Source organism: Mesocricetus auratus, unplaced genomic scaffold, assembly GCF_017639785.1.
Source record: "Mesocricetus auratus isolate SY011 unplaced genomic scaffold, BCM_Maur_2.0 Super-Scaffold_100008, whole genome shotgun sequence".
Lineage (NCBI taxonomy): Eukaryota > Metazoa > Chordata > Mammalia > Rodentia > Cricetidae > Mesocricetus > Mesocricetus auratus.
In genome coordinates this window covers 84,471,761-84,485,665 of record NW_024429192.1, presented here as the reverse complement: position 1 = coordinate 84,485,665, position 13,905 = coordinate 84,471,761, and the positions used below count along the sequence as shown (strand labels likewise).

Below are 13,905 nucleotides of genomic sequence, written 5' to 3'. Positions count from 1 at the left end.
CTTTACTACCTCAGCTTTTATAAGAGAACATCTCCCAGTTTATACGCCACCTGCTTTACCACAGGCACACTGACCTCATTTCCCCAGCAGAAGTATTCTTACAAATATTTATTCCTAAATCTTGATAGAGAAAACAGCCATTCATCTTCACCTCATATTACAAGAGCAAACATGCCATGGTGTACACATGTATATGAAGAGAATAACTGTGAGGTGGTAGTGTGGGGCTGCTTAGGAAATAATAACTCAAAGTAGAAAAACCCATGGATTATGAAATCCCAAGGGCAGTAATCTGTCTGAGAGGCCACTATAAATTGGAAGATATGTGTATATGTCCTATTGAAATACTAATTGGGAGAAATAAATCCAAACAGAATAAGGTCAAAATAATTAACCAGTTTTCTTACTCAATAAAAGCATTTGTTTGCTCTTTGAGAAGACAGACAAAAAAATTGTGCAGACAGAAAAAAGGATTTCTAGTCTTGAAAAATGAGTGTGGAAGGAGGCCAATATCCTAGCCCCCTCCCCAAAGCTAACAGCTAATAATATGGCAGCTGCCTGAACTGAGCAAAAGATAGGAGATGCGAATAATGACTAAAAGCAGAGACACAAAATAAATCCCAACTCTTACAAAACAGCAGCTCAAAATACAACAGGAGAAAGGTAAAGGAATTGTGCCAAAGAAAAACAGTGATAAGTCTCTGAGTTGGCTGCCACAGCTCCCTGAACTAGGGCAGAAGTTTGGCATATTCCTTTGATAAATGCACCAGACACAAGAAAAGCACCTCCCCAAAAGCTGGATCTGCAGCTCCCTCCCCAGACCCTAAAGGAGATTTGTTCTCTACAGAAGCCAGGCAGACTGTCCTAATCACACTGCGGATGGTAATCAATGCAGGCCTGGTCAGCCTACTGAGCTCTCTTCCTCCATGTGTCAAGGCTGTGGCTGGCACATACTAGACAACAAGGTGTCCACTCCACAGATCTCAGTCACTGATTTACCAGGTGATTATAAATTATACCCAGAGCTAAGTCCAGGAATGGAAAACAACTAAGATAAGAGAACTATCCAGAACTACAGGCTCCTTAAAAAGTGTTTTCATGTTTGTTTGTTTTTTTCTTTTCTTTTCTTTTTTTTTTTGTGGTTTTTCGAGACAGGGTTTCTCTGTAGCTTTGGAGACTGTCCTGGAACTCACCTTGTAGACCAGGCTGGCCTCGAACTCACAGAGATCCGCCTGTCTCTGCCTCCCGAGTGCTGGGATTAAAGGCGTGCGCCACCAACGCCCGGCTGCTTTCATGTTTTAACACATGTAGAAACTAGTCCCTTGAGTCTGCCGCAAATAGTAGAACTATCATTAACTGAACCGAATGGTTTAGTTTTTTAAAATTTTTATTTATTTTCTTATCTTACATACCAACCACAGTTCCCCTTTCCACCTCTCCCCCCCACTGCTCACTCCAACACACCCCCATCCACCCCTCCAAAAGGGTAAGGAAGGCCTCCCATGGGGAGTCAACAAAGCCTGGCACATTAAGTTGAGACAGGATCATGCCCCTCCCCCGTGCATCAAGGCCGAGCAAGGCATTCCACCATAGGGAATGATCTTCAAAAAGTCAGCTCATGCACCAGGGACAGATCCTGGTCCCACTGTTAGGGGTCCACCAGACAGACCACGCCACACAACTGTAGCCCACATGCAGAGCCTCGCTTGGTCTCATGCAGGCTCCACAACTGTCGGTCTAGAGTTTCCGACTTCCCACAAACTTGGTTCAGCTGTCTCTATAGATCTCCCCATCATAGACTTTGACCACCACCCCCACTCACACTCTACTCATATAATTCCCCCTCCCTCCTAGTGCTTTTTTTTTCTTTAAATTAGAAACAAGCTTGTTTTACAAGTCAATTCCAGTTCCCTTTCCCATCCCCTTTCTGCTCCTCAGGGAGGGTGAGGCCTCCCATGGGGGATCTTCAAAGTCTGTCATAGCATTTGGAGCAGTCCCCTCTCCCCTCCCCCATGTCTAGGCTTCGAGAGCATCCCTCTATGTGGAATGGGCTCCCAAAGTTCATTCATATACTAAGGATAAATACTGAACCACTAACATAGATTGCCCAGGCCTCCTAACTGACACTTTTTTTTTTAAACTAAGATATAAAACATTTGTGGACTAGAGAGATGGCTTAGAGGTTAAGAGCACTGACTGTTCTTCCAGAAGACCTGAGTTCAATTCCCAGCAACCACATGGTGGTTCACAGCCATCTGTAATGAGATCTGGTGCCCTCTTCTAGCATACAGGCATACGCGCATGCAGAACACTATAGTAAATAAATAAAATTGTTAAAAAAACAAAACCAAAACCAAAAAACATTTGTACCTCTAAAGTTTGGGTTGGAGACATGGCTCAGTGGTTAGAATATTGGCTGCTTTTTCTTTTCTTTTCTTTTTTTGAGACAGGGTTTTTCTGTAGCTTTGGAGCCTGTACTGGAATTCACTCCGTAAACCAGGCTAGCCTAGAACTCACAGAGATCCACCTGCCTCTGCCTCCAAAATGCTGGGATCAAAGGTGTGCGCCACCACTGCCTGGCTTACTGGCTGCTCTTACAGAGGACCTGCGTTTGGTTCCCAGCACCCACATGGAAGCTAACTGTGACTGCAGTTGCTGGGGATCCAACACTGTCTTCTGGCCTCTACAGGCACCAATGTGAATATATATAATCATACACACAATGAACAAACAAATTGATATTTAAATATATACCATGAGAAGAGAGGAAGAAAAGCCTGTATTCTATACTCCTTACCCAGGACTAAAAACCTGGTTGGGCCTAACATTACAGAGCAGAGTGTAGCTCAGGAGAAAAAAGGTGACAAAGAGTCACAGGAACTGAGCATGGAGCCCACACAGGGCAAGAGTGCCTTGTTCTGCCACAAGGACTGCCAAGACCTGGCTTCCTCCTGACACCAGAACACTTGTATCTACTATACTTTAGGTGTCCAACACTGCCTTGAGAGATGTAAATCTCCTCTACAAAAGCAGCAGAGATTAACAAAACAGAAAACGTACACATATACAACCACTTTTACACTGAGAATCAAATACAAACATCCACTCTACAAATAATTTACTAAAACAAGTTGGCAAATTCTTGACTCTTTAAGCTCTGCAGTGTCAAGCTTCAAGCTGTTATTCAGATATTAACTCATACAGAATGAACTTAAGTAGGGAAAGGCAATTACAGATCTTTCACAGTTGAGAAAACATTCTACTTAATACACATACCAGGGCTTCGAGAGAGAACCGCATTCCTATAATACAGTAGGTCAATAGAATCCAGAAACTGAAGACGAACACACACACACACACACACACACACACACACACACACACACACACACACACACACACACACGGTGGGAGGTATCTAACCTGGAGAACAGTGGACTTCTGAAAGAGATGTTTTTAGAAAAGTACTGAATTGAGGTGGTTCACTGAACAAGTAGGCCAGGACCATAGCACTAGAAAGTAAAGTGATGTAAACATTTATTTTCAAAGTTGAATGATGCTGTGGGGCTCTGGTGCAATGCAAACATGTTCTTATGCACACTTAGCTCAATGGCAGGGATAGCATGGCAGTTCACACCTACAATCCCAGCATGCTTAGTTCAACAGCAGGGCTAATATGATGGCTCACACCTACAATTCCAGCACACTTGTTCAATGGCAGGGCTAGTATGGTGGCTCCTACAATCTCAGACACTTAGTTTAATGGCAGGGCTAGTATAGCAGCCCACACCTACAATCCCAGCACCTGGGAGGCTGAGGATAAAGGATGGCTTCAAGTCTGAAGCCTACCTGGTTGACATAGTTTTAGGCCGGTCAGGGCTACACCATGACACCCTTTCTTTAAATAAAAGCATAAACACTAGAAAGAATGCAGAGATAAATAAAAGGAAGAAACATGCTAAAGTGAACAAGCCCAAGACAGAAGATTCCATTAGAGATTTTGTTAACCTTTACTCTGTTCCATCACACATCAGTGGCTAAATGGAAGAAACTTCCAGAGCAATGCGTTAGGTGTTTGTGGCATCAGAAACCAGCAGTGTGACAACCAAGACCCAGCATACAATATGGTAGGACTGTGTTCTTCAGAGACACCATCTCACAGGTTACCAAAATTCTTCAACACAACCTTCTAGCCCTTCAGTAATGCCAAGCTTTCAATAGCTGTACATCCTAAAGCCATCTTTTCTACTACTACAGACTGTCCTTAAGACAGACAGCAGCTGTACTTGAACTGGATGGAGCCATGCTAGCAAAGCATCTAAGATAGATCAGAAATAGAACAGGTGCACAAATGAGACCACAGGAGAACTTCTAAGAGGAAGACCACACTGTATTCCAACAGTGCACTGTGGCTTTAACCCAGCCACATACTTTTATATTTGCTGATCATTTTCACTGTAGATGCTGGGCCATGGATCAAACCTCTGTTTGTCCTACATACACTGTGTTTCAAGGCTCCAAATCTAACTATATATATTTCTCTGTTTAACATAATTTACAATAAAAAGCCCCAAATGAACTAAAATGCTCTGGTAAAGACTCGTTAAATAAAATATTATGAGTTTTTAAAAATGCAAGATGAAAATAACTTACATGTCAGCATTAGAAGTCAGCTAGCTTAATTCTGTCATACAAAGCCAAGGAAATTATGGTTTAGAGCCTTAACTTTCTTAAGACTAAATAATTATCTGACTTGGGGTGGTATTTACTCCAAAATTATCAACAGTATCCCTCCTACCACCAAGCAAGTATGGCTTGGCAGTCACTCTAGGGAGAAGACACAAAAGGCTAACCAATCTTGTGACATTTCAGCACATGGTCATTACTCCTGAGGACAGACAAGGACCTGCACTAACTGCCCCAGTGTTGTGCCAAGTCCATTATGGGGCACTCTGAAACACACAAACTGCACAGCCAAATTTCTTGTCTGAAAAGTCCACACTGAGTAGGACTACCTAGTAACTGACCCTAACACTCTTCATGATGCTTTGGGAAAAGGGACCACACAGTTTCTATCAGTCTTGAACTGAGAACATACTGGAACTTGCCTAAGAAGAGGAGACAGTAGCCACAGCACTGGTGGAACAGTAAGCCGAGTTTGACCATTTGATAGCTTTTGTGGCATGCAAGAGCACAGAGCTATGGGGTCTGTTAAATGAAGACATTCCTACAAGCCTTTTAGAGCTTCTGTGGGGACTAAATATAACCATACATAAAGTTATGCAACAGTAAGGCACTGAATAAATATAAGATGCTATTTTAAGACTTTCAAAATTGATTGTTGTACATTTATTAAGAAAAGAACACAAATATTACCTAATACCCATCACATACACAGTGATTATTGCATGCCACTTCATGGACTCTTAGAAGAACCCTTGACCTTGTTGTCCCCCCTTTGAGTGATGAGTCAGCTCAAGCTTGGCGTGTGTGTGTGTGTGTGTGTGTGTGTGTGTGTGTGTGTGTGGTGGTACTGATGTGTCCTAAGTCAAGAGTAAGCGGTAAAGATGACTCTGGCCTTGTGTCTGCACAACTTTCTCAGTTTTACTTATCCATCAAGATAATTCCCATATTTTTGAGGCTGTTCAAGAAGTGTTTTGGAAAAATTTAAGTGAAAAAGTTAAAATGAGTCAGATGGTGATGGCACTCACTTTTAATCCCAGCACTCAGGAGGCAGAGATAGGAGTAGCTCTGTTAGTTCAAGACCAGCCTGGTCTACAAAGTGAGTTGTTCCAGGACAGCTTCCAAAGCTACAGAGAAACCCTGTCTCCAAAAAAAAAAAAAAAAAAAAGTTAAAATGGATTTATTAAATGCTGCCCATGAAGCTTAATAGATGAAAAATTCTATTTTCACAAACCAAGACCCCTAGTAAAGCCTTTTGTAGGTGCTGAAGCAGACCCTAAGTCACTGACCTTTGCATGGTTAAGACTTGTTCGCTGTATGACTGAAGCCAGCTTCCTTAACTTTTCCAGGCCTCAGTTTCCTTTCCTATAGGTGGGAAGCTACCAACTCTGAAAGGAGGGTTAAGATGACACTTGAGTCAGTCTCACTTTACAGTCAGAGATACGTGATGGTAGGCCATCTGCTTTTGGCTAGAAAGAAGCCTAGCTGGCGTTCTCAAGTCTTGGCTTGCTGGGAAGCACACAGCTCAGATAAACCGACTCATTAGAAGCAGCCAACAGGAAGGAAACCTTCTGCTTTTGCCTGCCTCAAGTCTGGGCAGCAGACAGTGATACACCCAAAGGCTGACAATTCTAAAGACAAGACATTTTAAATCAAATTCCTAATCATAAGCCTCCAAAGCCCCCCTACCCACACACACACCATCCACTTAAGGACAAAGTATAACCTTCACATGCAGACAGGAGTAAAACTGTAACACTAAGCCTGAAAGCTTAGATCACAGAATCTGATCCGGAACATAGATTCAACTCATTCACTCAGACAAAGAAAATGATGGCCATACTCCACACCTCATCTTTGGAATGCAGTGCTAATTGAAACTTATGTCTCCCAATTTTGTAGATTCATCAATTTGGAAGAAAATTCTGCTAAGTATCCTTAGCACCAAGACTTATGCTTGAGTATGCAGAACAGAGTAAGCAAGTAAGGCAGCATCTGAGACCACTTTAGATGAGGAATCCTTGAACACCGAGTTCCAATTACAACTTATTCTGGGATCCCAGTTGGTTAGAAACTACACTTACACAATGCTGCTCCCAGAAGACATGGGTTATTAAATGAAAACTGCAGTGAAAGGCATGCAATACCTCCCTATGAGTTACTGGTGAGGCAGGCCCCAGAGGTCTCCAGAACAACATAGGCTATTACCATTGCCCTTGGCTATCCTCCATACATGGTAAGACCCTATTTGACTGCAGGGTTAGAAAAATCAACCTCAAACCAACCAAGAAATCTTCCTGCTAGCTGGAAGTATTGGAAGGCGCTATATGAGAAAAGATGTCAGTGTTCTTACCCAGCATGCCACAATCCCAGCCTGCTTAGTGCCTACTAGTGCAATAGTTGCCGTACTGTGAGAGGGTCACTATCATTTTCTGATTGGATTTGAGGCCTGCTCCACAGGAGTAAATTTTGTGTCCGGTACTACAACATGGTCAAAAACCCATAGCTGGGGAGGCCACAGGCCCAACGGCAGAACCTGTTAATGGTAATGTTGTCAAAATGCTTTTTGTTTTGTTTTGTTTTTTGTTTTTCCAGACAGAGTTTCTCTTTTTTGTTTTGGAGGCTGTCCCGGAACTCGCTCTGTAGACCAGGCAGCCTCAAACTCACAGAGATCCACCTGCCTCTGCCTCCCAAGTGCTGGGATTAAAGGCGTGCGCCACCAACACCTGGCCGCTTTCTTAATATTTGTGTGTCTAGCTGTAGACCTGGGCTGCTCTCAGTCTCAGTTGGAGGGGCTTCTCGTGCAGTCAATGAAGACACATTAATGGATCAAAGTACTGAGTAGAGGCTGCGTGCACAGCCCTGAATGGGAAGTCTTTATCCTCACCACCCCGCTCCCTGGCCAGGCTCAGGGACTATCTTGAACAAGAGGCAGAGAGAATGTAAGCCAGAGCATGGAAAGCAGGGTAAAGAATGCTGCTGCTGGGCATGCCATGGACATTCCTTTCATCAGCTCATAGCAGTTTTGCTTATCCATGCAAAATCAAGCCAGTCTAGATTTTGGTATAGATGGGAGTGGGTGCTCTCCAGGCCTCGCCTCTTAATGGGGAACAATTGGCTCCACACTCATGCATATATGGGCAGCACCAATTGGATAGACTTAGTGGGTTATTAAAAACAAAAGCACATGAAGTTGGGAGGGGAACATGTTAGGGGAAATATGGGGGGATGGAGGGAATATATATTCCATGACATACATGTGTGAAATTCTCAAAAATAAAGAAAATTATAATTAAAAAATAAATTGACATCTATTGACTAAATGTTCATGAGGATGCTAGTGAGAGCTGCAGGAACCTATTCTAATTGTGAAGCAAATGTGTCAATATGGCGCAATAGACACCCATCACAGAATACCGCATTAGATTCTTGGTTTTGTCTTTCATAAGGTTCAAGACTATATCTAAAGGATGGGATTTCAAAATTTCCATTCTACAAAGCAAGGACAAAGTAACACTTGAGTAGTCCTACATAGTTTGCCTTTTTTTTTTCTTTTTTCTTTTTAGTATTACTGTCCGTGAGCCACCCAACCCAGAGACGAGATCATGTGTATCCGAAGAAGAGAAGGGCCACAAATTCAAGTGTGCCTTCACTTCAACTCTCATTAACATGACAGAAACTCATTTGCCTTGGTTTTGCAAATCTAGAGACTGGACTTCTTAGAGACAATATAAACACATCCAATTCTCCTCAGCTCAAGCTGGACTCACTTACCTGCATGTGACAGACTATGGAGCTACAGACATGTGGCCACAAACTGACCCAATAGTTATTCCACCATGTGAGATTCAAGTTCAGTTCCTGAGGCGTTTAACAAGGAAAAAAAAGGGTCCATTTTCTCAAGGATCCACTATAGGGGACACTGTTCCAGAGACTGTGGACACATCAGTATACATTCAGACAAGTCTCTACACTCCCAGACTTTATGCTACAGTGTGCACCAGATGGTGGGGGAGAAGAAGCAGGCAGTATAAGATATGTAAATTATGCATACATAGTTATATATGTCTATATATATGTACACACTCATTTAGATTTGAAGGCACGAAGAAAAAAACTGCAGGGAAAGGTTTGGGTAAAGAGTTTGCAATCAAGAGTTAGAAGAAATGAGAGCTATCGTTCAGCTGGATATTAACTCTAGCACTTCCTGCACATGGGTATGATTCATTGACAAACTCATGCTTTTGTCTTCTGAATTTACAAGCGTCAGCTGATGAGCATGCAAAATCATGTCATTATGAGCTATCAGTACTCTTTGGGCTTCATTCTTTTCCTCCCTGTGTAGAATTGACAATCATCATGAATACCTTCATTCATTCACTACAAACAAGGATACTGCTTGCCTTCATAGAGTCTATAGTTAAAAACAGTGAATCAATAAACAACTCCATCCCAACTTAGTGAAGGAACAGAGTTAAGGAGAGATGATGAAAATAAAGTACTGTTTTGGAGGGTGTAAGATGCTTTCTAGAGGCAACTGTAGTAGGCAGCCTCTGAGTCTGTCTTGAGGCTTCCACTTGCTGACATTCCGAGTAATCCTGAAATAACCACTTCTGGAGTATGGCCTGGACATACTGATTTGCGTTTAACAGCAGGATTTGGTGAGATATCATTTCTGAGATTAGGGTCTACCGAGGTTTCTGTTGCTGTGATTAAACACTGTGACCAAAAGCAACTTGAGGACAAAAGGATTATTAATTTTTCACTCACTTTCATATCACAGTTCATCATGGAACCTAGAGGCAGGAGCTGATGCAAAGACCACGGAGGGGTGCTGCTTACTGGCTTGTTCCTCATGACTTGCTCAGCCTGTTTTCTTTTTCTTTTCGATGTTTTTGAAACAGAGTCTCATTATGTAGCTCTGGCTATCCTGGAATTTACTATTCCAGGTTGGCCTTGAATTCATGGAGACATGCCTGCTTTCACCTCCTGAGTGCTGGGATTAAAGGTGTGTATCACTACCATCCAGCTAGCCAGCTTTCTCGTAGTATCCAGAACCACCAGGTCAGGAATGGCACTACCCACTATCAGCTGGGCCCTCCCACACCCCACTAATTAAGAAAATACTTCACAGCCTCATCCTAAGAAGGTGATTTCTCAATTGAGGTTCCTTCCTCTTAGATGACTATAGCTTATATCAAGCTGACATAAAACTAGCCAGGACAATGACCAATGGTAGAAAGTTGGAAGGACAGGACTGTAGCCAGCCCTGAAATGCCCATAAATAACAAGACACAGCCTATGGACACCATTAGTGTAACCACCATTAACCGGCTTGACCAACTACCAATACAAGTGTGTATCCACTAGGAATTATGCTATTTTAATTAATTTATTCTTCATAATAATCCTACCAAGTGAATGTTATTATCCACCCAGTTTACAAATAAGGAAACCAAAGGTGCAGAAAAGCCTAGTCAATTACCCATATTCACAAACTGGGAAGTGGTAAAGCCACCAGGCCTTCTCACCAGAGTTCTCATTCTTGACCCCTCTGTAATACTGCCCTGAAAGAGAGGGCTCCAGAGAGTAGTCTCTTCTGCCCTTGAAAACGGAAGCCCAAGCGTGCATAGCTAAGCAAACTGGTTCTGTTTCTTCCTCCTTAGATATTCTAGGCAATTTGATTTTCTCAGGAGCTCTTTATATAAATTTTCTTTCCCTTTCTTCTTCCTTCCTTCCTTCCTTCCTCCCTCCCTTCCTCCCTTCCTTGTGGAATATTAGTTGAAGATGTGTTACATTTGTTTATGCTGTGGAACACTTGTTTAATGATATAAAGATGTGTTACATTCTTTTACGTTGCATTTCTTTAACTCTATGAAGCTGTTACTTTGCTTGTCTGAAACTGACTGGTCTAATAAAGAGCTAAACGGCCAATAGCTAGGTAGCAGAAAGGACAGGTAGGGCTGGAAGGCAGAAAGAATAAATAGGAAGAGAAAAAGAGTAGAAAGGAGGAGCTAGAAAACAGAGGTGAGAGGACACCCAGGGGCTAGCCACTCAGCAAACCACGGAGTAAGAAGTAAGGAAAGGTATATAGAACAGAGAAAGACAAAAGCCCAGAAGCAAAAGGTAAATGGAATAGTTTAAGAAAAAGTGGCTAGAAACAAGCCAAGCTAAGGTCGGACATGCATTAAGTAAGTCTCCATGTGTGATTATTTGGGAGCTGGGTGGTGGGTCCCCAAAAAGTAAGAGTAAAAAAAAAAAAGAAAACAACTATCTTTTCCTTCCCTCCTTCATTCTTCCTTCCTTTATTTGAGACAGGGTCTTTCTATGTAGCCCTAGTTGGTCTGGAATTTGCTCTGTAGACCAGGCTTACCTCAAACTCACAGAGATTCCTGACTACCTCTGCTGGGGTTAAAGGTATGTGCCATCATGCTCAGCTGGAGTTTTCCTTTGATGCAGGTAGAAAAGGTTATTTACTAGAAGTAGCAATTATTGACTAAGACATACATATGGTCTATTTTATGTAGTTTTATGCTCACTGACCTAGATTGAGGCCTGGCTTCCAACCAACATTCCAGATACCGGGCAATGTACCAGATACCCATCTGCTACAAACCTTTTATTCCTTCCTCATCTTTAAGTGTGGGGAAGACTTCAAATGTTCCAGCAGAGGCTTAATTTCTTTTTGAAGAGAAATCCAACCCACCTATTTTTATTGTTATGTATACTCTATTAATAAAGATGCTATTTCAGAGTGGCTTTTTAAAAAAGCTTTAACAAATTGGGAACCTACCATATCTCTTTGCAGTGCTCCCTGGGGCTTAAGGAGTCACAGAAACTACTAAGTTCTTGTTTGTTCCAATTTTTTCACTCAAGAAAACCAACCAGTTTATTCAATATATCTAACAATATTATAACAATCACATTAATCGCCAATATTGATTGACAGCATGCATTTATTGCCTCTCTGTGCCATTAGAAACTAAACTGCATGCAAGCCAACTTGTTTCCTGCTATAAACCTGTGCTCAATAGTTACTTAACAAATGAACAAAATGTTCTTTTATATTTTGAAGACAAGTTTTGCTGTATGAGCCGCCAGGCTGGCCTCAAACTCTCCATCTTTCTGCTTCAGCTTCCCAAGGACTGGGATTAGCTCTGTATACCACCAAGCCCTGCTGAACTATTTACTTTGAAGACAGCAACATGGTGTCAACAGGCAACAACAAGTTACCTCAGTTCCCTGACCCTCTCTCTTCCTACACCCAATTTTTACACCTGGAAGTCCTGGATTCACATCATCTTTAAAAGATGCCAATTATTCTGACATGGTTGTCAGGGAGATGGATTTAGAGCAGATGGCTCTTTTAACTCCTATTAGTAGGACACATCAGGGGAGAGGTAAATCTTGCCTTACTGGTTTTTGGTTGTGAGGGAGTGGCTGGAAAATCTCAGAGTAAGTGAACATGGATATGGGCCCCAGAGAAGTTTGGGTTCATTTCCAGCCCTTCTCTCCGTATCTTTCCCAAGTTTCTTTTCTGTAAGTTTCTTGCATCTCATGTTCTCAAGTCTCCAGTCCTACATCTATGTCCATCACACCTAAACTCTAAAATGGTCTGAACTCACTGCTGGCTTGAATGTTCTCTGCCACTCACCCATTCTGCACAGATATGGGATGCAAAACCACCATTTGTGGCATACATTGACTCAAGACTCATTTTTGTCCCTTCCCTTTGGTGGGGTGATCAAATCCTGGGCCTATATACACTAGGGTAAGAACTCCACCACAGAGCTAAGGTGAAGCATCTCCTTGTTTTGAGCATGGTCTCAATAAGTTGTTCAGGCTGAACTAGTCCAGGCTGTCAGTGAACTGGAGGCCTCCTACTTCAGTCCTACTCACAAGCAGCTGGGATTACAGGTATGAGAGAGCAAGCCCAGCTAATGGCTCCTTTATACTGGAAAGAGGAAAGCCATACATCTTTGAACATTGAAACTTCTTTCACAGTCCACTATCATCAGTATTTCAAGAGTTCCTGGAAAGCAGACTACGCCTGTCTTGTTTGCTGTCCTCAGCACCTAGGATAGATAGCAGCTGCCGGAGCAGGTGGGTACACTGGAAATAGCGATTGCCTCAAGCCTGTCTTATCTGCCATTCCATATTCCTAATTTACCTATTCAACACCACATATCAGCACAAAGTCTTCTTTTTCATATGAACAACTCATTTGCCCTGCCCAAACCACAGAAAGCTTGTTAGGATGACTCATTAGACTCTCATTTCCATTATTTTTCAGGATGGTGCTATTAGGTGCATACTTGCTGTGTAGACATTGTGAGGTTCAGTGTGGGCTGGGTGTGATAAGCATTCCATCCTTGAAAAATGGACCCACAGAGCAACTGTACCACAATATCTTACAAAAATCTAAAGCAGCAAAAGAAAATATAGTATAAGATTGACCTGAAAAGGAGTTACTACAGGTCTTTGAAAGCAAGCTGATGGATCTGGTGGCATCTCTTGGAGGCTCTATTTGAAAGATGTTCCAAAGATCACCTGAATTTATAAATGAAGTTAACCAAAACAATTACTTTTGTCTAAGACATGGAAGACTATAATCTTTTTTTTTTTAATGTAACATTTGTATTAGCTGAGTATGGTGGCACACAACTTTTAATCCCAGCACTCAGGAGTCAGAGGCAGGTGGATCTCTGTGAATCTGAGGACATCCTGATCTACATAGTGAGTTCCAGGACAGCCAGGGCTACATAGAGACCCTGTCTCAACCCCCAACCACAAATATTTTTTTCTAACCAAAATATATAGGAGACTATATATTTGAAAAATATAGGAGACTATAATCCTAATAAAAGACTGAAAAGGGTGACCAATCATGGGCCAAAGAAGCCAATGTACTTTCCTATTTCTTGAAATACTGTATGCTCTGGGCCACAACTCAATGGGTCCCTTTTTATGTAGACTTTTTCTTCTCTACAGACCTGTATTACCTCAATTAGGGCACTTAGATGTTTCTGCTATATGTAATTTAGAACTAGTTTGTAAAGTGCTTTGAAAATGGCAAGTGCTAAGGCAAATACTCAGAATTATTAGATATTAAAAGCCTTTGGCATGTAAGCTTATTATTTAATGATTGGCTCTTTAGAGGGCACAGGATTTTACAGCTGAACAGAACTTCCGACCTTGAATCAGTAACACTGCAGTGGTTTG

General features: G+C 42.0%; 1 protein-coding gene across 2 annotated transcripts in view; it reads right to left on the bottom strand.

The window, feature by feature from the left end:
* LOC121142042 (protein POLR1D-like) overlaps positions 1–13,905 on the bottom strand; it is a 36,163-nt gene that overhangs the window by 16,969 nt on the left and 5,289 nt on the right. The window lies entirely within an intron of this gene.